Genomic DNA, 10,413 nt, shown 5'->3' with positions numbered 1-10,413 from the left:
TTAATGTAAACTAGACTGGTGACAATGCAAACAACTCAAATGATGTATTTTGTGTGGGGGTTTTTTTTGTAAGAATTGTCTTCACTGATTTTTGAGACTTCATATGAAACTGTACAATATATCCAAGACTGTTAACAAGATTTTCTAATATTTAACCAAACAGTGAACAAAGCAGATACACACTTTTTAAAGAAAGTCTTTATTTGTAACCAGAGCAAGTTTGAACTCTCTTTGACAGTGGTTCCAAACCTGTGGACAACATGCATATAAATATATACATATACACACGTATAATGTTTATAATATATTGCAACATTATTATTATTATGTACTTACCATTGTTTAAGGCGTCTTATTGTTAAAATTGAACTCCATCCTCATGTTTCTGCACTTCCTACAGTTCACCAGGAGGTGGTGCTGTTTGATACCAATAGATGTTAAAGTGGGAGCCAGTTTGCGAGTTTGAGAGTTAGTGGAAGTTAAGTTTGACAAATCAAAACACACATTATGAATATAATAGAGCAGTTTTCTTTAGACTTTATCTGCCAGTTATTTTCTTGGCTAAATTATTTGCTGCTTTGTCTATAAGATGTTTGAAAATAGTGAAAATTGACCAATGTGGCATCTGTAAAGTCCTTGTTTCTTCTGACTATCAGTCCAAAACCCCCAAATAATCAGTTTTCAGTAAAAGCTAAAGAAGCAAATCTTCATATTTTATTTTAGAGGAAAAGTTTTAGCTGCATTTGAGCCCCACAGCAAACATAGGAGTTATTTCACTGCTGCCGCCTCTGCCTGGGCTGCAGGGTGTTGGACTGATAGAAGGACACAACATAAAGTGAGAGCAGGCTGTCTCCACCCTGATCAGACGGTCCTTAGCAAAACACAGAGCCCCTGCAGGGCTGCTGCTCTGTCAGTGACCTCTGACCTACCTGTCAGTCAAGGTGTGTCTACTTCAAAGCCCCTCTGAAACCCTCTTCCAGTCCTTTAAAGAGTAATGCATGTGTGGATATGCACTTGTATGTAGTTGCATTCACGTAAATCGCTCATACATGTGTCCGTGTGTTGCACATTGTTGTGTTACATAAAGCCATAAGCTGCTGTTAATCTCTCACCGTGCAGGCCCACTCATGCCTCGGCTGCTGTGGAAGATAAGTGGTTTTCTGAGTCTCCTGCAGCTCTTAACTAGTTTCCGTTAATCCATAAACTTTTACTTACAGGAAGCAAAAGCTGTATTTAAAGGGGGGGGGGGGGGGTGCTGTGCTAGAACTCAAAACCTGACTTGAAAAACTCTGCAGTGCTGAAACAGTTATTTCGGTCAACAGAGGCGCAATTGCTCTGCAGTACAATTCTGCAAAGATAAAAGTTCCTAAAAGCAGCTAGAGCGGTTTTCCAGGTCTATTTGTGACTCTGTGGTTGGTTAGAAAAGAACAAAAAAAATAAAATGGCATGGTGTTTCGTCGCCTGTCAGTGAAGGAACCACCTTTAGACTTGAGGATACGATACGATGTTTTGTTCTGTTTTGTTTTGTTTTGTTTTGTTTTTTTGTCAAGAAATCAGGATAAGAAACTAATAATAATAAAATCAGACAATTAAAAGCATTACAAAAATTTTAAAAACTAGCCAACAATAATCCAAAATAAAACAATAACCATAAGAACAATACACTATCTGACTCCACAGACTCCTTGTTTGTTTTGTTTTTTTTGTTTTTTTTAATTTGTCCACTATAAGAAAAATATAGCTATACCTTACCTTTTAACTTATTAACATAAACGACATTTTATCAGCGTGACTGTACAGACATGTTTGTCTTCTCATGGAGACATTTGCGGCAGATGACGTCATCATCATTATGTTTTCATGGTTTCGTGTTCGTGCAGGTTGTGACAGACAGGTGACAGCGCAGAAGAAGAACATCATATCCTCCAGGCAAAAGAGCCTTTCATTTAAGACATACCGGAGGGTCTTTTAGAGTCGCACCCACACAGATGCAGATGAGGATTTTGGATGTATATGTGTTAAATGTGTTACCTTAAAGCGACAGATCACCCCAAAATCAAAAGCACATACTGTTCCTCTTACCTGTAGTTTGGAGATATGGGCTGTAAAGATGTCTGTCTTCTCTCCAATATAATGGAACTAAATGGCACTCAGGTTGTTTTGCTTTAAATGATAAAAAATAAAACTCAGCAGCAAAGTCTCTTTCCACGGACCCTGAAGTGAGAGTTTCCACATAGGAGCTATTTTCTCTCTGCTGAACTACACCCACCAAGCGACACCAAAACAGTCTGGATGCACAAGTAGCACTCCAGGTGAAAGGAAAAAGTGTCTTTTGATGTGGGGGTGAACTGTCCCTTTAAGTCTAGAAAAACAGCTTTGTTCAGCTTCTAGATCAGTCTCAGTTGACTGACACTGAATGTGCAAAATTAGCTATTTTTAACACAACCGGAAGCACTCCTTTCCCTGTCGCTCCTTGCATCACCCATTTCTTCTGCCTGTTCGCATGTCTGTCTGTGCTTTGGTGTCAGTTCAGAAGCCAAACCACGTAATCAGTAGGATGGTCATGCACAGGCAGAGCCAGAGCCCTCAGGCTGTCAACCTTCAAAAACAGCATTGCCCCACTTGTGTGCGGTTTGTTCTTGTTTTTCTTGGTGATTTCATTGGTGTTAAACAAGGAAATTGTAGATGTCATATGTTACCCAAGAAGCTTAGCCTGCCTCGGCTGTACTGATCTCAGAGAGATCCAATCAAATGAGTTTTTGTCCTTGGTGGCAGGGGGCATCACCCACAGAGGTGCTTGCGTTTAAGTCAAGTTTCAGCAGAATTTAAACATCAACCAAACCAATGATTTACAAACCGTCTCTTTTTTAAGCCCTGTCCATTTCCCAACACACATACACGCACACACATAATTTTGCAATATTCAACATTTTCCTGAAAAAAGATAAGAGATAAGATAACACTTTATTAGTCCCCCGTAGGAAAAATTAGGGTGTTACAGGCAGCAGCAATAGTATCGGGAGTATGAAAGGAGACATAGAAGGGGATAAAATACAAAATAGAAAGTGAAAAATCAACATATACAGATATACATTCCATACAAAAAAGTGGGGAGGGGGCATAGAAAAATAATATTGTTAATTGGGAAGACATTGAAAATTGTACATGGATTGAGAACTGCACATGGTTTAAATACACTGTTTTTCACTATTGCACATTAGATAAAAAGATATGTAACACAGTATATAAAAAGAAAATATGCATATGCATAGACTTGATACAAAATAAATATGTAATATTCAAGATAATATGTAATATTGCACAAGAGATTGCATGAATGTAATGGCAAGATGATGACACAGCAGTCCGCTGCTGATGGTGCTGCTTAGGGCCCCGCTGTCTCACGCAGGGGGTGGGATGAGCTGTCAATCATCCTCCCACTCACCTCCTTGATGGTGTCCAGAGGGCATCCAGGACAGAACCAGCTCTCCTGACCAGTTTGTTCAGTCTCTTTCTGTCCCTGCATACCACTGCGCAGAAAAATGCAGATGCCACGGAGTCATCATTTTTTTCTAACAATAATCAATTGAATTTTAATACCTTAATAAACAATATTCACACAAACAAATGATGCATTGTTTAGCTATTTTATTGCATATCACCAGTTTCTACTGTGGCGTCAGCAAAACTTGATAACTTGTTCATCACTTAAGTCCTTTTATTCACAAAAAAGACAAACACTCACTGGTTTTGCTGTGGCTCCAGACTCCTGGTCGCACAGATTAACTGAGAAAAGAATTGGCAGATTAATAGATAATGAAAATAATTCTCCGTCACTGCGACTTTCTGTGTTTGACATTTATTCATTACTTTGTGACTGTGTATTGAGCAACTGTCCTGAGGCCTCAGACTCGAATTTGACCAGCTGCAAATATGTTTGATTACACTGAACTGACTACTAAAGCTCACTGTAAACTCAATTAATCAGGGGTGACAAATGCATTATTATGCCGTGTTGAAGCCTCTTCTTGTAGAGGAGCCCTGAGGTCAGATCTAATTTTAAGGCCTTTATTATTTCGGTTAATGTTGCACTTAAAAGTTGCGTGTTAAAAAATACACCAGTGCTTGATTAAGTTGAAGCAAACTAATGGTATTTCTAATTAATACATATGAATCGCCCGCAGCTCAGCTTTTGCCCCAGGGCTCCCAAGAGAGGGTCCCAGATTTTATGATTTCATCTCAGTGAACTCAAAGCTGAAATAAATAAAGGTAGACCAAGTTTGGGACTTTGTTCAGTGATTTTACCAGCTGGAGAATATGTAGTGGGAGTGTCATGTTTTTATTCTGTAGTATCAATTACAGAGAGCCTGGGCCATCTAACATCTCAATGCACACTTCACATTTATCAGCTTGATACTTCATAACCTTAATTTGCAAAAATTGCTTTCAAACCTGATTTTGAAGAGGTGACATGTACACATTAGTACTGTTCGGGGTCTCAGAGAGCCCAGCTGTAAAACATGGTCAAATACAAAGGAGTTCTGTGATTGTCAGCTGTACTTTTATGCAGCGTCACACCTCCAGTTACGCAGTGATTATCTTTCACACATTCAGCACTGGGAAGCAAGGAAATAAAGCACAAAACACAAGAATGAAAAGTCCAATCGTTCTGATAATTTACTGATGTGCATGCAGCAATTTCACACTGTAAAAATACTTCACTGAATATAAAGGTCAAAAAGGTCAAAACAAGAGTAGTGAAGTGTTTTAGCTGGTGAAGCGGGAGCCTGTTTGTTTGTCCCTGCTGTTGTTATGTTTATTGCCTTGCCTTTGTGTTTTAATTGTGTTTTTATTAGTTACTTCATGCATTACATTACCCATTCAGTTTTCACTCCTTTGCACTATTTGTTAATGTTTATCATATACAGAAACGCATACTCAGACATTGTATGTTGTTATCATGGTTGCTTTTTATATGCATTTATTCAATTTTTTAATGTATGTACAAAAATGTTGTATGTTTATTTCTATATTTTGTGTTTATTTCATCGTTGTTCAGCTTTGTTGTCCTTGTCTAGTTCTATCTTCCCGTCAGTAAACTGTTCTTGGATCTGTATAAAAGTAAATTCAGAGTCAGTTTCCTTGCATGTGATTCAGATTCTGATTAATGCTGTTTTCTTTCGTCAGTTTAGATTATTTAGTTGTACAGTTTATCCTTGTATGTCTCGTGTATGGAGAATGGTTTTAAACTGTTTCTTGTTTTGCTCAAATAAAGGGAGAAAACAATTTTTAATTATTAAAGAAACTAACGTAGCTGGTAGATAATGGAAATACAAGTAGAAATATAAAGTTACATAAAATGGATATACTCAAGTAAAGTACCTCAAAAGTACTTAATTTGTATGTAATTTTTTACGGGTTTCCCCTTTAAAAATTCAGCCTCTCCGCTTCTTTGTACACGGACGCGGACGCCCCGCCCGTTTATGCAAATGAGCCGTGACGTCGGCGGAAGCCAGCGCTACGTCTCTTCTTCCGACAGATATTCCTTTAAAGGCGTATTTAAAGCCCTGGCTTCAGTTGCAGGAGTAGCAGACAGCCTATGCAACAAAAGCTGCCGCAGAGCCGAGCGACTCTCCGACCGCTCAGCGGACACAAACACGGAGCCGGCGGCTGACACAACCCGGCGAGGTGAGCTCGGTGTCCGGTTAACTCACCGGCGACGAGAGGGGACCGATATTAAACATTTTCTAGCCGCTGCGGGTCCGCTCTGGCAGGCGGAATACACAGCATCTCAGGTTGCTGCTGCAGAGAGGAGCAGGAGGAGCAGGAGGAGGAGGTAGCGGGGAGGCATTTACAGTAGTTTTCTGTAGGCCTGTGTCAAAAACAAAAAGAGAGGACAGGCTGGAGGTGCAGACAGCCGGGGACAAGTCAGGTTGCATAATTAGGTTGCTCTAATTATGAAGTGCTTTATAATTAGCATCTCTGTAATGTAAAGCAGGTGAAGGAGGTTTTAAAGCAGAAGACGCTCAGCGAGCAGTTTGGGGGCATTAGTGGCAGAAAAAAACTCAATTTCCTTCATCACATCACTTTGTAAAGAAGCAGGAAGCCGCAGTTTGGTGGAGTGAGAAACACACCTGTGAAAGTGGGAAAAACAAAAGCTGTTTGGGTTCTGGGCTTGCCTTTGAAAAATAAAGAAAACATGAGGACTGCCCTGCTTTGTAAAAACTCTTCCTTGTTATTATCCTGCTGGTGCTTATGAAAGTCATCAGCTGTGGGTGTAATGCAAACAGCAAACTGCAGTTTCAATATATATATAAAGATGCATGAAAATGATGTGTAGGGCAGTAAATATTCACCAATCATTGGAAAGTAAATGAGTCAGCAACAATTTTATAAATCAATTAATCAAGTGAGTCACTGCTTAAGCAAAAGCACCAAACAATCTCTGGTTCTGGCATCTTAAATGTGAGTATTTGCCGCTTTTCTCAGTGTTTTATATGAGGAAATTTAATATCCTTTGCATTTTAGGCTCTTGGTGAAGCAATTACAAGGTCGGCTTGTGGTTTGGTTCGGAAACTGTTTGCCTATTTGTCACCAGTCACTGACGAGTTCCAGGCCGAGCCATTAATTGATTTATCCAGAAAACCGCTGATTAAAAAGATGATATAAACAATCGTTAGTTGCAGCGATTTAAATGTCTGTGTTAAATCAACAGCAGAGCTCCTCCACCTTTTTTCTGCCAGGAAACATTCACAAGTTGTGTTTTATTTATCTCTATTTAATGTACGTCCATTTAATGCTACTTATCTGCTGTTTCTGTTGGAAGGATTCTCCACATTTCTGTCCACGGCTGTTTTTAAATACATCTGTATTGGCTTGCTGCAGCTCTGTCAAACTCAAACTCCTGCTTTTGGACGAGAGAGTTTGCATTAAGCGATTTGCTGGTTTGTGTTTGTTCTGCTTTATTGGCAGCGACTGATCTATTTTCATGCCTGTGTGCATGAGCGAGTGGCAGCGGATGTGTGTATTATTTGTTGTGCTGGGTGTTGCATTGATTTAATGTTCAGTTCAACCTGACTGACTGTGTTTTTGTTTGTGTGCACCGCTGCTGGGTCTTAGCTCTTTGTTTTGTGTGCGCGCAGGTACGACTGCAGGGCTTAAGATTGCAGCCTGGACCAAACGACAACGTCCCAGCGACATTTATGAAGCTTTCAAGGCCTTTTGGTGAGTACACACGCGTAAACACTAAGGAGGTAGTACTTATTCTACTTTATCCACATTCAACATTTTAAAGTCCTCCTTGTGTCTGCTGTTTTTGCTATTTGGTGGCGTAAATCTGCAAAAAAACACAACAAAGCCCCAAAAGAGAGACGTAAATGGCCAACAGATGTTCTCCCTCTGTTGTCTTTAAAGTCTAATGTGTTTCTATTCAGCTGAAAACCACAACCAGCATGAGCAGAACAATCTGGACTGGATGTGCAATATGTGGCGCGATCTGATGGTCTTGGTTTGGATCGGCCTGACAGGATTTGCCCACACAAACACATTCATACCGCGCACTCCCCTTCCTTAAAAAAACCCTCTTTGTGTCAGCCTCTTGCTTTCGACATGTTGCGATATCGCCTCGGTTTCAGGCCGGCCGGTTCAGCTGAAGTGAAAGCGATCCACTTCCTCTTGATGAAATGTTTGCTGACTATCAACTGATGCTGAGTAAGCAACGGGTTATTACCGCACAGTCAGCCGCACAACGTGCAGCCAGACACAACCGGTCACCCTCGAGATAGTCACGTGAACACACACTCGTGCACGAAGTGTAGGTGTGCACAGATGTAATGCAAAGTGAGTATACATTCACAAAGAAAGGCCTTTAGTCTGCCGCCCACATAGGAATATATTGATGCTTTGCATGCAGAACTGGGTTCTATTTACATAAAAAAACATATGAATGATACCTTACTGTGCGACCTTTCTTCCCACCTTACAACAAAGGTCATAAGCAGTCTGTGCTGTAATGCTCTCTGCATACATTACACACACTATCTTGCTAGATCCATCCAAGAAAACGTGCGACATTAATGATGGATAAGTGAAGAATGGGTTGAGGTTTGCGACTGCAATATAAACATTTTGTGTGCGATCTTTGGAAACTGGGGTTTTCAGAGGTCAAGTTGTGGCTCAAGCACACTAAAACCAAACTGAAAGGCTCCTGTTGACTGCTGAGCTGTGATCCAACACCAGTGTAATCAAAGCAACTCCAGATCTGTTGGTTTAATGGTTTCCTCATCACATGAAGAGGCTTGTGAGCATCTGTGGCTAGACGCTTGTCATGCAACCTCGACGTCCCTTTTTTGAGTCCTCACCCTGGTGTCCAACAGAGGTCAAAATGCCAAACAAAATCTTTGAAGAAAATAGGTTTGCCTTCTATTTTTTTCATGTACCTGCTTGATCTTACAGCTTTGGAAAGTTACCACAGTGACAGTCAAGTGTCTGAACACTTGTCATTTATGTGAAAAGCACTCCAGAAATGTGCTCTTGCAGGCATTTGATTGGCCAGCGCCGCTCCTTCCTGCCAGAAGTCGATCAAAGCCAAATGAGGCTCATGTGTTCGGTTCAAACCCCAAACTTTTGCCAGATCCAGTTTAGTTTGAAGTGCTACAGTCTGCCGAACGCTGTCCATTTCGCTCCCTCTCTCTCCATGTGTGCCTTTCTCTGTCCATCACATACACACAGCTGATCTGGCTTTGTATCCTGGACCCTGATCCCGTGTACACATAATCCACTTCCTACTGGTGTGAAGTTTTTGTACACAAACTTGAGAGAGAGGGGAAAGAAAACAGTGAGCGAATATGTTTTCCCACCTCTGATCACAGAGCAAGCCTGTGTGTTTATGTGTGTGTGTCTGTGTCTGTGTGTGTTTGTCGTCTCACTTACATCAATGCCATCAATAGCTCCTCTTATCTTTACCAGATCTTACATGCACACACTTGTTGCAGCTATAAATGCTCTTGTGTTGTTGGAGTCACGGTATTCAACAGCTGACAGGATCCCACTGCACTGTTTACATATGTGTGCATGTGTTTTTACATTTATTCACCCAACAGGCAAATATGAACGGGAACACAGTAAAGATCTGACACGGCCTTTCACAAGTCTGGAGGGTGGTTTACTTTAGTCAGACAGCAGAGATCAAGACTGCAATTGATGATGAGGAAAAACATTAAGTAGATGTTGCAGTTTGATTAATTGGCTGGCTAATAGATGCTGGTTGGTTTTCTGGTGTTGGAGGACTGCTATCAAAGACTATCAGATGGCTGTGCTGTATAAAGCCTCGGCTTAGCGTTAGAGGACACACACTCAGACGCTCCCTGCAGCCGGAGACCTTGTCAATAACACAGAACGTCTTCTAAGAATAGAGACTTTCCACTGTTTGCCCCTGTCAGCACACCTCCTCTCAGTCTTGTCTGCCGTTCAGGCTCCTTCTTTTGTTTCCTTTTTTATCACGTTGCTCCCAGGGTCCCTCTCGAATTGTACAGTTTGTTCCAGGTGGTTTGAACTCCTCACTTTAAGTCAGAAGAAAGCCGTATCATTGAGGTTCACGTTATGACCTGACAGAGGTTTTTTCAGTCCACACGTGCATCATATTTTTCAAAACGTAGCTTTTGGAAAACCTTTGGGGTGATGATATTCAGGAACTCTGCAGTGTTGATGCGTAGGCAGAGAAAACCAAGTTTTTGGCTTGTGGCAACAGGGAGTGTGCCGATATCTCCTTAATGTACGTGAGGCGAGTTCATGCAATGGTGGAAGTAGCTAAAATAGTGCTCGTGCTAACCGTGCTAACAGGACTTCTTCCATGTTTTGCCACATATGTGTACAGTTCCTCTTCCACTATAATGAAGAACGGATGCTTCACAATCCGAAGCTCCAATATCACAGACTCTGCTGCTAATGCTGCAAGTTTTGGACGAGACCCGGTCAGTCCTCTAGCTTTTCAGGCTTCTGATTGGCCCGCGTGGTTTTAGAGTTAGGGTTATATCACCTCCTGCTGGTTGAGTATGCTGCTGACGATGCTTTTTTTAAATCCATCTTTTAAATAGTGCTTGTGTAAGCGGGATTTTTTCGAGAGAACCGAGGAGGAAAAACCCCGTGTTCAAAAATATTCATACACACGCGAACTCGGCATTAGAGAAACAGCAGTTGACAAAACAATCTCCCACAAAGTCAGTTCATCTTCATCTCTTCTCGATCACATCACGAGATCGTCCTCAGCAGGTAGAGTTGTCATTTTATCTGCCAGCTGCACTTTTCAAGGTCAAGAATTAATCTTCGGTTTCAACTTTTAAGCCAATATGAGAGAGAAGTCCTGAAGGTGCTCAGAAACAACTGAAACTCAAACTGCTGAAGACCATGTGGCCT

General features: G+C 41.1%; 1 protein-coding gene and 1 long non-coding RNA gene across 2 annotated transcripts in view; both read left to right on the top strand.

Moving 5' to 3' along the window:
• LOC139345627 (uncharacterized) overlaps positions 1–10,413 on the top strand; it is an 86,408-nt gene that overhangs the window by 27,960 nt on the left and 48,035 nt on the right. The window lies entirely within an intron of this gene.
• Positions 5,560–10,413, top strand: part of LOC139345626 (solute carrier family 45 member 4) — a 50,975-nt gene continuing 46,121 nt past the window's right edge. Inside the window, exons 1-2 of the mRNA XM_070984370.1 lie at positions 5,560–5,688; positions 7,143–7,224. The gene's annotated coding sequence lies outside the window, so the exon portion shown is untranslated. The remainder of the gene's footprint in view (positions 5,689–7,142; positions 7,225–10,413) is intronic.

The sequence above is a fragment of the Chaetodon trifascialis genome, chromosome 17 (assembly GCF_039877785.1).
Source record: "Chaetodon trifascialis isolate fChaTrf1 chromosome 17, fChaTrf1.hap1, whole genome shotgun sequence".
Classification (NCBI taxonomy): Eukaryota; Metazoa; Chordata; class Actinopteri; order Chaetodontiformes; family Chaetodontidae; genus Chaetodon; species Chaetodon trifascialis.
Note: the sequence above shows the minus strand (reverse complement) of the source record. Positions and strands in the feature narration are given on the sequence as shown.